Source organism: Temnothorax americanus, unplaced genomic scaffold (genome assembly GCF_048541705.1).
Source record: "Temnothorax americanus isolate GAGA-0224 unplaced genomic scaffold, ASM4854170v1 Scaffold3, whole genome shotgun sequence".
Classification (NCBI taxonomy): Eukaryota; Metazoa; Arthropoda; class Insecta; order Hymenoptera; family Formicidae; genus Temnothorax; species Temnothorax americanus.
The window spans coordinates 5,563,339-5,579,697 of NW_027509442.1; the positions used below are offsets into that span (position 1 = coordinate 5,563,339).

Here is a 16,359-nt window from a genome sequence, read left to right on the forward strand (position 1 = left end):
AGAGACAGTGACCGAAAAAGAAAAAAAACGTAAGCCGCGAGATGAACATGAATCCGAGTACTTTCGCGGTACATAATGCGTCCTTTTTAATGCTCATGTCCGCGCGAGGATGCGAAAGATAATTTGAATTCAATGTACTGGGAGCTCGCTCATCTCTGTTTCTGCATTCCTTCGTCGTAAACCAGCCCGATGCAACCGTTGCGGATGCAGTACCGGCGCGATGCACCGTCCGGTTCTCGCGTGTAACTGAGATATATGGACTTTATTATTGGGCGTGCACGCAGTCTACCTCCCGTTCATCATCCCTCTCAATATCTGAAAATCACTCGGACGATTGTCGACCGCGCGCCATAAATACAACGCGAGATGTAAAACACACGAATTTAAATGAGTTTTATTTAATTTTGGTAAACGCGAGTACGCTTTTATTATTAATCGGACTGCGGTTGCAATTCGATTAATCAGTTCACCTGTCAATTACGTGTAATAACGCGACGCACGAGAACGACGAACGGAATTGCGACGTTAATAAGCGACGCTAATAGGCATTAATCTCTGCTGTAACAGATAAAAAGAACGATTCTCGCCAACGATGGATTAACGCTTCGATTTTTAATTCCGATGCAATGCGTTTGAAAGTGCAAGTTTCATCGGATTTTCGAGCTTCGTCGAAATCATTTATTTCATTCGTTTATATTGTTGAGTGACTGCCACGAAAAATTCGCCTATATTATACACAATACATGCGCATAATTTTTCGGTAAGAAATTTCGTTTAGAAATTTCGAACAAGTTCACACATAAACCATGTGAAAAAACTGCTGTATGTAGAGCACCTTTTGTTGAATTTTCTCTCCTCAAAAACTACTTGCATATATGTACATATCGCACCCAGCAAGTGTGGACGTGTGCACATTTGCAACCGCACTGTTTGCTCTCATGTGACATTCAAAGTTCTCAACGCGGATTAGACATATACTTTGCGCGCATCGCGACTTGGACAAAGACTTAACTCACAAATACATACAGAGTGACGATCGGAAAGTAGCTAAACAGCTATTATTTTGTAGTAAATGAACAGAATAAAATAACTTAAACATTGCTTAGCAAAAGAAACCCGTCATTTTAATTAACATATATAGTGCAAAAAGAATATATTTGTAAAAATATCTTTAAAAATATATATAGATTAAAATGTCGAAAATTTAGTTGCTCCGGTTGCTCGCATAGCTGGTTGCATTTCACAATTTTTTTCAATAGCGGTTATTATCAAATTGTCACCATTCCGAAAATATATATAAGCCACACAACCAATCGAATTATTGAATCTTTTTTATATTCATTTTTACAAGCTCATAAATGTATATTTTTTGTACTGTGTGCCAATAAAAATGACTTTTTTACAATACAGTTTAATTCATTTCATTTTATCCATTCATTATAAAATAACAGCTATTTAGTTTCAGCAATTTTTCGATTGTCACTCTGATGTACATATTCACATGTGTATAGTATAAATCATACAATATCGCGTAATAATATTAGCATAGCGATACGATACTCTGAGTACAAGTTATTTTTTTAGTAATATCTGAAAATGTCATTACGTCCTGTTATTAATCATCTATGACTTTTGACACATTCACAATATCTCATCCACAAATATTTCAACGATAAATTATTTGAAGTTTAAAATTGAATACATATGGTCGCACAATCTAACTTTCATAAGTTTTAAGTTGAAAAAAAAGGTATATCGCATATCACGATGGCGCAGCACAATTACTCGGTTTCTTTCTTATTCTCAGATTTAACTTGTGTTGCAGACATTTAAGTTTTCTCTGACAATAATAACTTCGTCCATTTATTTTGTAACAAAGCATGGTGCAAAAATTTACGAATTACGCGATGCTCGGCTTCTCAAACTTTTACCATTATTTTACGATTCAATGCTAAACCGTGAATCGATTTGCGTATCGCACATAATAATCGCACGAGAGCGAGAATTATCAATGGAGCTTATACAAAAGTATGTTAAACGGTTGTACGTTGCGCAAAATGCAAATCATGTCGCTCGTACAGTCGCGGAGCCGTTTCGCATTCAATCGGTAACAAGGTCATTGGCTCTCCGCGAGACAAGCCTAATTGCGTCAAGCTGCACACCATTTTTTAGCACCACTCGAGCTCGAACGCTTAACACCGCACGAGCGGTGAGTATCGCGTCGTAAAACCACAGCGAAACAAATCAACGATGACCGCATTTATCGCCATTAAACGGGGATTAATCGCAGCGTGTCGGTACAACGCGGACAGAGTTATGCAAATAAGTCGCTTCGTGTTTCAACCTATAGCCAAGACTAATTCGTCGAGTTAAACGCGCAAAACTTTCTATTCGCAGACGACGGCCGCGGCGTGTTGTTTTAAATGAAAAAGAGCGTTAAAAACGCATTCACTATTATTATTTAACATAAAAAGAAAAATAATTATTATAAAATCGTGTATATAACGATTACCATATGCAACTACATGACTTTTCAATATGTATACTCGTAGTACATAACCGATAATCGATACGCCATTTCCTATTGTTGCTCGGCATTTAACTGATACCGTATGTTTACTCACGTATAAATTCCCATTCGTCGATTCCTTATCCCCAAGCTTCGCTTCCCGGGCGACGTGAAAGATCGTCTCCGTAATTGCCGGAGGGAAGCCCGCTCCGTTTCCGCGTTTCCTTTCGCTCACGGGGCTCCTCCGAGAGGGCAGAAGAGCTCGCCAGGCTGGAAATAAAGGACACGTAATACTTTTAGACGAGAGTTCTCGTTCCGAGCACGGATGGATAATCCGCGTGCTAAGGGTGGTTGTTATGATACTTTGCCGAACGAAAATGTCATGCGATACGAGAAAAATTGTCAGATTCTATTTCAGGACACTAATCAATCGATCAAGACTTTCGTTCGCGAAAAATTGTTTCATGCTGAAGATATATAACGCAACATATTGTATTGTAATTCTACTTCGTTGTAATACTTTAGTATCTAACAATTTTATAAATTCAGTTTATAATTTCAGTTTGTTATGATTACTTCTGATGATATGATTATATTTAATTGCTCAACAACATGTGAATTTCGGAACTGTTTTGCCACTATAATTTCACCATTTTATACTTTTTCGAATTTTACATATGGTTAGTTTTATAATTAAGTTTCATAATTTTCGCAACGTCACCAATGTGAGTTGACAGTAAAGTCAACACGACCTGCGACGCATTCTTTATCGAAGAAGACAGCGAGGAATGCTCGCCAGGAATGCGATCGTTGATCACACTCGACGAAGCAGTTCATCGATTTATTACGAAGTTACGTCGTGAACGACCACAGGACAAAAAAGAGAAATCAGTTGTGTTTGATGCTGCAGGACAAACTATAGTGCGGGGTCGCCTTCGCGTGGAGAAGGAAAGTACGAAGCAATAAGGGGCCAATATAAGTGAAAACCCCGGTGTTAATACGTGGCGTATAGCTGAGCAAGAGGAATGCTTAATGGCCGGCCAACACGCGATCCCTCCAGGTCTTTTTCCTTTATTTTCTCCTCTTTCCCCAATCTTCTCTCAACGTCTGTGCTTCGCGCTTCTCTTCCTCCTCCTCCCGTTTTCACCCAGTTACTGTGATCCACCGCGTTCGAAATTCATGAGCACGGGAGATGAACTGCGAGAATAGCGGAATAAAAGTGCTCGGAACCTGTTCGGAATATATAAAACAGCACGCGAGCCAGACGCTTCTTACGTGCACCGGTATACTAATATTCATACGCGTGCGTATTTACAATTTTCTTAATTAAAATCGGGTATTAGGTATATATGATTACTGCAATACAAGTACTTCGAATAACTCTTTTCCACTCATCAAAATGTATGCGTTTATTATAGATAAATATTATAAATATCTATTTTAATTGTATCAAATATATCTATTCTTATTCATGGATTTAACCGTATCAGAATTCTTTCTGAAATGTATTAGAAACTTTCGAAAACTGTTTTGAAGATATAAAAGTCAGAGAGAACTATAGCAATAATTCTGAAAAACGGGCCGGCAATTTCGAGGTGGACTCGTCGCCGGAAGAGGATTAATTAAAGTACACGATTCATTTGGCGTATTGTATTTTTGCGCAATACACTTTACGCGTTTCTCGAACGTTTCACCGCCCGGAAAAGTTTGCGGATTGCTCTCCTCGCGCCTCTGGCAGTAGCTCGTTTATATTGCGGGCTCGATTCCCGCGATCGACCGTGCGGCCGGCCGGCGGGGGCGGCCACGCCTCGATTTCATTCACGGCAGCAAACTCGCGCTCAATTATTCATGCGGAATCTACGCGCCGCGCCTGCCTTCTCTCTTCCCTCGATTGGATTTAAGTCGCGAAAAAGCGGGAAACGATTGTACGCCGCGCCATGGCGTGCAATCGCACGGAAATGAATATCTCGTCAAGTAACATTGGATCGATCTTTCGCGCTGTATAGGAAGCTAAACTAATATGTATACCAGATTTGACGTATATGTATGTACATAAACAACAAGTCTAAACGAATATTATGCATTAGTATCGCTACCGAATTTCTGATATAGATCTCTAATAAGCATATCAAATAAAAATGTATACAAAATCCATAGAAGAAAAGGGTTAAAAAATAATGCTTTAAGCATCACTCGGCATCAAATTCAATCGCGATAGACCGGATGCCCTGAGAATAATCGCGATGGATATATCTCTCTATCTCTCTTTCCCTCTTCTCACCTCTCTCTCTCTCTCTCTCTCTCTCTCTCTCTCTCTCTCTCTCTCTCTCTCTCTCTCTCTCTCTCTCTCTCTCTCTCTTTCTCTCAAAGTCCGCTCGACGGAAAGGAAAGCCGAGCACGCCGCGCTGCACCGACATATCGTTTCACCGCCGCGAAACTGGGACGGGGTTTTACGGGCGGTTATTTACGATCGAGGTTATGAGAAAGGCGGGGGCCGTACTGCCGCCTCCTCGACCCGCGCTCCTCCGCGAAATCTGCGAAAGGGTTGCACCGCCCGCCGAATGCAAATTACGCGAATTACGTTACCTGAGATTCCGCTCGGATAACAATCAACGCGCGCTCGCGTCGAACCTGCGCGCTTTTATCGGAACGCGAACGAAGGGAACGCACGAGCTGAATCACAAGCTTCAAAGTGACCGAAATGATAATTTATAACGATTAGCTAAATTTACCGGACGAAATGTCGCGTATCTGTATTTCGTGAAAAAAAAATTGCGATATGTCCACCGTGAAGAACTGGACAGCAACCGTTGATTTGTGGTCACGCGACGAACGTCAACTGCGTATACGATACGCCCCGGAGATATTGGAAAATACATCGTTCGATTACCGCGTCGATTCCGATTAGCGGAAATGCGGGATCGGCTCGCGACAGCGCGATGCATTCTCCCGACGGTGCATGCCAATAAATTTATCAAATTCGAATCGCGAATACCGTCAGCCGTGTTATGCACGTAACACGCAATAGAAATAACCAGTTTGAAAATTCCATCGGCAATGCCGGGGCAGAATGTTGCTAATGCACAGCGTGATCGGGAATTATGAAACCGAAATACTCTGCCGGGGTGGTATCGACAAGGTATACGTGTGGCCTCGCGTACCTGACGAACTTTAATAACGTGCCAGCACACGCGCTCCAGGCTACCGTGTACGAAATCGCTTCGTTATCGAAGCGCAGAGATGAATCGCTGCTGAGCAACGGGTCGCGCGCTTGTTCCGGGATACGACGAGCGTAATTTCACGGAAGAAGGCGGTCGACCGTCCAGCGATTCTGCGATCGGGTCAGCGACCTCGTAATCTTCAAGCGGTTCAAGGTCGCAACGGAGGTTCGCGGCGAGTAGTATATCGCGCTCGATTGTCGTCCGGTTGTGAGTCCGCGCATCGATTCCGGACGGAAATGGACGGACGCCCGAAGGTGAGGGTCGTCGCTCGACATTGGAAATCGATTTTGGCGAGATATCGTGCCGAGATTACGTGACGAATGGCGCGGCCAGTTTAGACGTATTTATTTCGCCCGCATGTCGGAGAAAATTCGTCGGAGCTGGCAATTCGCATCGTGCAATTAAAGCGTCTCGTTAATGCCGCTGTTAACTAGTCGCGGAATTCGCCAAAATGTATCGATAATAAAAGACGACCCGGGCAAACCAGCACGTCGCATTTTAATGACTCAATTTTACCTCAACAATAATAACTGTCGAATTATACAGCAATTACGCTACAAACAACTAAGTTTTCGTAATGTAAATACGTAATGAATATCTATATAGCGTGAATGGATAACAGGCTGCCAGCCACCGCCCTATGTAAATAAATTAAATAATCCCTAATTGAATCGCACGTCCACGGCAATGATAACGCAACGTGGTACAATTATCGCGTTGCCCCCCCCCCCCGCTATAATAGAACGAATAGTTGTTTATTCCCGTAAACAACAGTGCGCGGTGATAATCGCACGCAAACCGCGAAAAACCGTCCGCGCCGGAAATATTTTTCCGTTCGAGATCCGATTATTTCGGGCGCGCGCGCGAGGGGGGGAAAGAGAGAGAGAGAGAGAGAGAGAGAGAGAGAGAGAGAGAGAGAGAGAGAGAGAGAGAGAGAGAGAGAGAGAGAGAGAGGAAAGCGTTTCAACAACAGAGTCGGTTAAAAGAGCGCGAGAGGAAACGTTGTGGGATGGCGAGGAGCACCGGCTGCTGTGTAATCCCCGAGGCCGGCGCTGGCTGGCGTGGGGCCAGCGCCAGCATCCGTTCCACAAATGTCGCTAAATATACACCTAACCGTTCCTAAACAGAGCGCAAAACTTGGCCGATAGTACGCGAATTGTACTAGTCAACGGATGACGATCGCGTTAGGGGCAAGATAGCTGCATTCGCTGGACGATCGATCTTCCAACTCACAATCCAATTATTATCTTTACCTAAAAGTTATACGAAATAAGGCAATTCAAAGTGAGCTATAAGCACCTTTGTGGTAACCTAATCTGATACATGTAGAGCAGAATAAATCCGTTTCTCTCTCTCGATAAATCAATAACTCGATAATACAAAACCAAAATAAGATGCTAATACGGCCCTCTGATTGGCTGATGACGCCTTAAGACTATACTTAAGACGATCTTGGATATAATAGCGTTTTTCACTGGATAGCACTGAGTGCGCACCGAAAACTCGTTGAGTTCAGATGGCACTGTCCGAGTGCACTGAAAGTGCGAATTTCTTGCGCTTCCAGCTAAACATCTCAGTGCAGTTCTGTGCATATTTGTCGCTCTGAATATGGAAAGCTTTATCAGTACTCGTGTTGCACAAAACTTCTTATTAAATTTTTTCTGTTTATCGGACAGATTTCCATAATCCCTATAGGGAATCATTAGCCATTCCCTTATAGGGTATGCCGCATCTCCCAATATATGAAATTTCCCTTCACAAATTTTTTGTAAATTATCATTGATGTCCGATAACTTTAAAACTCGGGAATCATGGATCTTTCCTGGAATCCCAGTGAAGACATCAATGAATCTTTTCGAGCATCACATATACCCTGTAATGTAATTGCAGGAATATCGTGCCTATTTACGTAAGTGGACTTTATTTTATGTGCTGGTGTTCGAACTTTAATCGACGTCCCATCGACACAACCAATCACATTAGGAAAACCAGCAACCTAAAAATTTATATATCTTTATAAATAATTTTAATTTATATATACTTTACTCGCCTAATTCTTAAATTAGTGTTAACAATTATTGACATACATGCTATATATATATATATATATATATATATATATATATATATATAATAGACACGATATTCCTGCAATTACATTACAGGATATATGTGATGCACGAAAAAGATTGATTGATGTCTTTACTGAAATTCCAAGAAAGATCAATGATTCATGAGTTTTAAAGTTATCGGACATCAATGATAATTTACAAAGAATTTGTGAAATGACAAAATATCCAATTCTGGAGTGGTAGGTTCGCTACCTCCTTTGCTCCGATCAGATGGATAGAATCCAGAATGTGCATACATCTCTATTATCTTGTAGGCTGTTGTTCGTGTAACGCGAAAATGACTTTTAAACTATAATAATATAATTATTTGTAATATTGATACTAATTTATACAAAACATATTATTGTTTTACATAATAATACAATAATAATACAAATTATAATCTATAAAGATAATAAAATGTACATATATGTATGCTTACATCCTTATCCGTAAGGTTATGTACTACCTGAAGAAAGTTTGCAATCTTTGGAATTTTTCGCGGATTTTTTTCTTGTAAAAAATTATCTTCATCACTGCTAGATGATGATGATGATGAAAGCAAATCTAACAGCTCAAATATTAATCGTGCATCCCGCCCAGCCATATTGCACTAAACTGGCACCGTCTCTCAGAGCTCGTGCCGAATTCTTGCACTAAAGTGCGAAAACTCGGCACTAGACTTTCCAGTGAAACAGCACGCACCGAAATGCCCAGTGAAACACGTTGCCCATGACGAGTGCGCACTCAGTGCGCACTAGTTCTCCCAGTGAAAAACGCTATAAGACCCGACTATGAATACCGGCCTTAAAGAATTATATGTGAAATAGAAATATAGAAAAAAAAAAGACTGAAGAATATAATAAAATTAAAAAATTTCGGTAAACCTTTTTTAACAAAAATCGGTAAACCCCTTTATTATTAACAATTTTTATTAATTCTATTATATTCTTCAGTCTTTTCTACCCCTATTTCACATATAATTCGCGTTAAGATTTGGTTGATCAGTTCTGGAGTTGTAGAAATTTCTGTAAATTTGGCACAGACATACATACATACATACACACACACATACCGACATTTTTTTAATGCAATATTTCGACGTTTTAAAACACTGAACATATTGACATTAAAAACTCAAAAAACAATCTTTTCTTTGGTTTCTTCTTACCCCTATTTTATATATAATTCTTTTAAATTTGGTTGATTAGAGCCAACTTTATACGCAATCAAAGGTTCATATACGAATTTACGAAAACAAAGCTTCCTCTATGAGGAAGCAAAAAATTAGAGATCATTGAGTTATTTCAACTCTGATGACCAGAATTGTCTGAAAATAAGCAAAATATAAATCGAAGGGTGTTACAGGTAATAACCAAGTGAACTGAATAAAAATATCAAAGAAATGTAGAAAATGCGATATAAAACGCGATCCCGTAATAAGTAAATAGGAAAAGAGCGATCCGCAAAAAGACTATAACAACACGCCTTCGTAAATAACAACCGCGGTAATGTGACGAAAGATAATCGGTCATCATTATCGTCGGCCGATAACTCCACGAACGGCGACATCGTCAGCATTTACAACACACACGCAAATTACACACACGCGCGCGTCGCCCGTGCGCGTCGACCTGCTATTGATTCAAGACTCGCACGATGTGATTCCGGTTTGAGACAAGTCTCCTCTGTCGTATAAGTCAATTGAACCCTCCATACATCGCGATGACTTCTGAGTGATATATCGAAGATAATCGAGTGAATTTAACACACATGAGCGAGACTGGGATTGATAACTCAACTTGATCAAACTTAGTGAAGAGACAAGCTCGTTTTGAAGAAAGTCTCGTCTCTCATTCCCATATTTAATGTAATCTCGACATTTAATGGCAATGAATGGAAATATGTTTATCTTGTTTTCATTTTGTATGTTTGTGTAAGTGATAAATAACAATCTTCGACAAAATCTGAATTTTACTTTTAATTTATCGGCTTCATTTTTATTCTAATTTTATTAATAAATTTATAATAGTTTTCTGATCGAATATGAGAATTACATATTCCGAAGAGTTAATAACTATGAAAATATTTATATACTGACACATCTAATATGTATTATACTGATGATGTGTTTACGTATGTATCGACGCACATCACAGAATCTTTTCTGCATTCCACGACAAATAACGTCATTAAGATCGGCTTTATCGCCACGCGGTAGACGACGTAAAAAGAAAAGATTCACGACTCGATCTTAACTGACTCGCCGCAAACTCCTTAACGATGTGACTTTAAAACTAAGTTTAACCGGCACATTGTATGCAAACGATGAGCGGATATATGCAACGGACGATGGTATAACTATCGATTAGATAAAACGAGATGCGAGCAATGTAAGCCGATGTAATTGTCGATTGAGCGAGGCAAACCTCTCTTTTAGTTGGTTTTTTCGCCTTCGTGAATAAAAACTTGAGTGTAAAAACAAATATACTCATTCGAATGTTAATGTAAAAATGTGTAATAAATTTATTAAAGCGCTCTTGCAAAAATATATCGCACCGATGGAGAATAATTCCCTCTCTAATGTCTAATGTCTCTATGAAACAGATTGCGCGAAGACAACGACAATCATTATCCTAATTTAATTGAACATCAATATTTTCGTCCGTGGTCGTCGCTTCATCAAACACGCGATGTTAAGCGAAGAGTCTTCAAAACTAGCGAGCGGCAAAGGGTTTAGCGCCTGCGCCAAGTGCCGTTGCGCCGCTAAAGGCTGAAGCGTGACGATTTAAGAACGGCAAAACAAGAGTTTAAGAGGCGGTCGTTTTTCGAAAGCGTTGACGCCGCGCGAATCGTCTCCTCCGACGGGGTGATATCGTGCACGCTTCCACGCCGTTCAACGAACGGCCGAAAGAAACCGGTGGAACGAAACGCGTGAGCGAGAAGCACGGACGAAAAATGGGAAGGAGAATGAAAGAGAAGACGAGCGAACAAGAGAGAAAGATGACTCACGTACCTCTACGCCGGATCTACCTGAAGATTATAGTCGGCGAGATACTCATGGTCAACCAGAACCATAGTCACTCCATCCTCCTCTCTGTTTCTCTCCGCCTCTCTCTTTCATGTTCGTCGGATCTCTGTATCTCTACCGTGCGTCCACAGAGAGATAGAGATAGAGATAGATAGAGAGAGAGAGAGAGAGAGAGAGAGAGAGAGAGAGAGAGAGAGAGAGAGAGAGAGAGAGAGAACTTCATCGAAATCGTGCGGAGAAACGCTGGCGGAGCAGGATGGATATAGAAGGACGATAGAGGCTAGATAGCACATGATAGAGAGAAAGAGAGAAATCGAGTGAGAAATAAGGATGGGTTGAGAGAACAGACAGTACCGAAATATCAACGACCGCGAAACAAACGTCGTCGACCCGACGTCCTCTCTCTTTCTCTCCTTCATCCTCTCGCTTCGCCGCATCTTTCCGACTCCCGCCGCGCTCGAACGGACGTGCCCGAAACAGACGTTTTTTCCGCCTTGTCCGGGATTTATGTCGACCGATCGTGGGCAGAGAGCGGCGAGGGTGCTGACAAAGAGAACCGAAAGTCGTGAGTTGCGGCGACGAAAACACAAGAGAAAACGGCGGGTACGTAACAACGTCATGATACATGACGACGACAACGGCTCTTTTCTCTTTCTCTTTTGTTCCGCGAATAGGCCGAGAAGAATGTCTCATTTAAGCTAAACGACCGCGCGCGTTTACAATTGGCGATACATCCCAGCGATGAAACGCCGCTTTCGGTTGAGAATCGAATGCGACGTGAAAAAAAAACGAGAGAACTGCGGAAATGATCTTTACACGAGATCGGACAGAGATCATGCATAATTGCAAGTGTATTTTGCTTCCTGTGACATCATTATCGCGAATCAATAAACGGAAGTCGCACAAAGGTTAAATGTTCTCAGCGAAAAGTGAAATCGTTTCGTAGAATCTATTATCAGAATTTAATTTATATTACGTTAATTTATAGTACGACACACATCCACGCATCCACAAGTACTTGAGATCCAGCGACACAATTTCTAGCGATTACATTCTAATTAAACGTAATCGCTATACTTAAGTACAATTACTTAAGTTCTTAAGTTCGATTATGTAATTTGATCGAATAGACTTAACTTGTAATTTGCTTTAATCTATACGAATTGAAGAATATTTTGAAATGAAAAATATTTCGAATTAAAGAATCCCTCATCGAGGGCAGATGGATGATATCGGATATCTTGGACGATTTGCTCGACGCCGCGCCGTCGAATCGTTACGGTTACGGTCGCGGTTCTAATCGTGATCGTAAATCACGTCTCTTGCGCGCCGACAGCCGGGGGGAAGCCCGCGCAATTGCGAAATGACGTGACGCGCGACGACGGAACGCCTGTGAACGAGAGTATGATATACCAAAGCGGCGCGCGCTCCGGCCGGAGGCGATGTCAGGGTCACGTATACATTTTACGCGGAGATACGTCTGATCGGGCGACGAAGCCTGGGAAAACGCACCGTTTGAAGAACACCTGAATTAATGAGCGGAGTATAGTAAAAAACGGAGTACATATTGAATACGAATTGATCATAACATCTATATGATCGCGATAACGAACAGATAGCATCCGACTTTCACCATCAGATTAAATTAAACAAGCCTAACTTGATATATTTTTTTTTATCCTTTCTAAATTATATTTTTATTAAAAAATTTACTTTTAATCAAAATTGAGTTTGTAAATGACGTGCCAAGTGACACTTCTTGTATATTGCAATAATAACTTATATTAAATAAGAGTTGTGTGTATCTGATACACACAATTCGCTTATATCTTCTTAAATTACAATTATACCTGTATCAAATAACGAATAAATAAATTTATTGAAAAAATAAATTTATTATATTAAAATTAGTTCGAAACGGGGTATACAAAGCGATAATATGACTACTCACTGATAGTACTCACTCACTCATGTAGTATACGCATATCGAAATTAAAATATCAATTATTCGAGTTAACATTTTTCTTTCATACTTTTTTGTAATGCGTTTTACGTTGTAATGCGTATAATTCCGGGCGATTGCGTTTCGACGCGTCTCGATTCCCAGAAATTCAATGACGCGAGAAGAATTTAAACATGGCTCGTGTAGCGTCGTTTTATGCAGCGCGAGCGCGCGTAAAGTTAACAAGTCGATCCGGTCGTCCTTTGTCCGTCAAAAAAGGAACTGTTCGGAGAGTACGGGAAGCGAGCGCGCGCACAATGACGAATTCATTGTGCAACCATCATACCACATATCGTTATACCAGATAACTTTCTGTCTGTCGAGTTATCGGAGCTATTAAAAAGAGGTCATTGGGCGCATCGATGTTCGCGATGCGGAAGCTTAACAATAGTCAAAACCATGTTATTGCTCAAAATCGAAACAATACTTAATCCCACATTGTGCTGTAAAGTAAATGACGTGAGCATATACGAAGCATCTCGATTTGCATCGCGATTAAATGTTGCAATAATACTTCCAATTATTAATAATCTTTAATAAAAATAATTATTGAAAAGATCTATTTAAATATCAAACAACTTCGCAAAAGTTAAACGTTCAAACAGTTCGTCAAAAAATAACCGATGTTACTCGAGCAAAAGATTAATATAGATACTAATAAGTATTACGGTTATTGAGAAATGTAAGTACTCGTGTAACATTTGAATTATATTATTGAATTTGTTAATTTAATTCGATTTCTCGACGGTTTACAAGACAAAAATTATTGCTCGGGAAAATCACTCCATAGATAACGTTTCATAGATAACACGAGTAGGAGAGAAGATGCAAAATTAATTTCAGACACGTATCCGCCCAAGGATTTCCAGTCGGCATTCAACGTTAAATCCGACGCCAGATAGAAGCGGGTTATCCCGCGAGCCAATCTTTTTTTCTTTTTTTTCGAAAGAGCGCTTAATTCGACGCAAATTTCCGGTGGACGAACGCAACGAGATTACAGACGCGACAATCGCTCGTATAATTGATTCGGACGCGTTCGCCCGCGGACGATCTCGTTTCTCTCTTAACGAGCATCATTGTCACGCCTGTTCTCGTTTGACCTGAATGCAGGAGCCGATTTCCAACTGTCTGCCAGTGTGTCAAGGTCATCGGCGCGAAGGATGCGCAAAATTGCAATCGGAACGAATCGTTTGTGATTCGCTGACCGATTTTAGTGATCCTTTCAAACCATTCTCTGTTCTTAACGATCGCCAACACACCCGGCGCTTCGTTAAAACTCTCCTCGCGAATACAAGTAAAAAAGCTCATGAGAAATTTACACAACACGCCGCGGCGCCGAGTGTTGTTGGTAAGGGTCTTGCTCCGAAAAATACGAAATGCACCGAGTTTACGATTCTATTCTCACTTTTTTTTCTTTACTTTCAAAATAGTTTTACACGATTACGTGTTTTTCAAGAATCCGATAGATTGTATTTTCGTACGTGGTCTTTTTCCGTATATATCCGTATAACAAATGTTTCTGGATCAGCGAACGCAACGTGGCTTCTCCACGCCGTGCAATCCGGATTCTCATTAAGATAAGCGGACGCGGAATGTGCGATTTAAAACCGTGATCAAGCAAAATCGACGATTATACTTTTAATGTTTTAATTTCCGGAGATGAGCGCAATCGTCGTCGCCGCATCGTGCCTCCTCGTGCTAATTCATTGTTCCGAATGACTCCTAAGGTAAACGGCCCAGTTATAGGCACCTTTATAGCAGCGGCCCTGATTTTCTATTATTTACGAACGCGATATATTGTTAAACCCCAAACAAACTATTTTAACACGTGCATTAAAGCTTTCTGAGTAAGATTCACCTATATTTTTAGTTAAATCATTCAGTTCTAATAAATAAATAATTATTTTTATAATGCTCGTTACTGCCGGCGTTTTTGGCACTATCGAAGTGCTCTGCCGCACTTTATGGCACTAACGGGCCCAATTTTCGGCACTTCGAGACGTCACAGTTACTTAAATTGTCCTGCGTATAATTTTAGCTGTAATAATCAATGTTTAATTACTAATTAGCTCTCTGGAAGGTATTATATTTTGCCAACCTCTATGCAAAAATTACATATAATATAAGATATATGAGATAAAATTAGCTACCTTCGAAGAGTCCAAAGTCTCCATCACTTTTTTCTCTATCTGTGCTTACTCTGTTACAACAGATTTTTTATATATTACATTAAAATACAAAAAATAAGATAGGTGAAAATAAAACACAGAAAACAAACTTTATCTGTAGCGTCAAGTGTCAAAATGTGTTGAATAATTAATAAATTTCAAACAAACATAAAAATTCATTAGAATTATTTTTTTCATAAAAAATGTTTTTTATTATAAATTTTCGAGTTACAAGTATCAATAAATCTACCTCAATTTCTAGAATAATAAAGCAAAATTGATGATGCAACATATTACAAACTCTGTGCCAAAAAGTGAAACATAACCTTCATTACGTGACGCACTTCTTGGCATCGGGAATTTAAGGGAAAAACTAACATACAGATAAACTATTACTTATCTAATCGATAATGTGATTCGTGCTGAACATGTTCATATAACCATTATGACGTTTTAATACTTACATAATACTAAAAATCAGCAGTTTGACGTTCGCTACCACTAAGGTGTGTCACCTAGGAATGCCCTTCGGGAGCCACTGAAACGCGCGAGTCGCCCCATTCACTGTCGGTAATTTAAGTATAAAAAATTTAAAAAAAAAGTGTTTATGCAATAATCAACAGTAAAAAACGCTCTTTAATTTGCTTGTAATTTTTTTAATATTTGACGAAAACTTTATTTATTACAAATATAAATGTACCGTCGGTGCCGGAAACTAGGACAGTGCCTGTAACTGGGCCGTTTACCTTATACGTTCGCAAGATCGAAAAGCAGATTTCGTTCGCATAACCGCGGCATCGTATCGTTATACGATTTACGTATTATAGTATTATAACAACGTATTATAGTATAACATTCGAGTAACACCAACAGCGTTTCACTGACTTCATCTTTCTTCGACGAGATGAACTTCAGTGCAGTCTCAAACGTTTATTTTTCACAGTTAAAAAGCAGTTTAACGGGGGTACTGGGTATAACGGGTATAGTCCTTCGAATTTTCAGCTTTTCCGATGGATCTTAATATGCCAAAAAATGCATTAAAATAAGAATCAAGATATAAAAATATAACCAGTTTCACTAAAGAAATTCTTGATTTACATATAACTTATAAGTAATTTTTGAGGATGTAATTACAATATTTTCAATGTAAAATTTGTAATACAAAATAATCGCAAGAAGAAACTTAACAAATCGCCATTTGCAATTGTTAATCTTTTGCAGTCCTATATATAAAGTTGAACTTGGCATAACTACGATACCCTATTACATAATTATTCAAACGTTTGAAACTGTACGCGATTATAATCGGCAAATTAT

General features: G+C 39.7%; 1 protein-coding gene and 1 long non-coding RNA gene across 4 annotated transcripts in view; both read right to left on the reverse strand.

The window, feature by feature from the left end:
- The window catches only part of LOC143900329 (uncharacterized), a 174,018-nt gene that overhangs the window by 112,309 nt on the left and 45,350 nt on the right, over nt 1–16,359 (reverse strand). For all 3 annotated transcript variants that reach the window (XM_077411536.1, XM_077411535.1, XM_077411534.1), the window contains exon 3: nt 2,625–2,779. The gene's annotated coding sequence lies outside the window, so the exon portion shown is untranslated. The remainder of the gene's footprint in view (nt 1–2,624; nt 2,780–16,359) is intronic.
- Nucleotides 14,849–15,798, reverse strand: LOC143900295 (uncharacterized). Its single transcript, XR_013257746.1, has 3 exons — nt 15,507–15,798; nt 15,025–15,074; nt 14,849–14,912 (listed from the first exon to the last, which is right to left on the reverse strand). It is a non-coding gene; the product is annotated as an uncharacterized LOC143900295 (long non-coding RNA).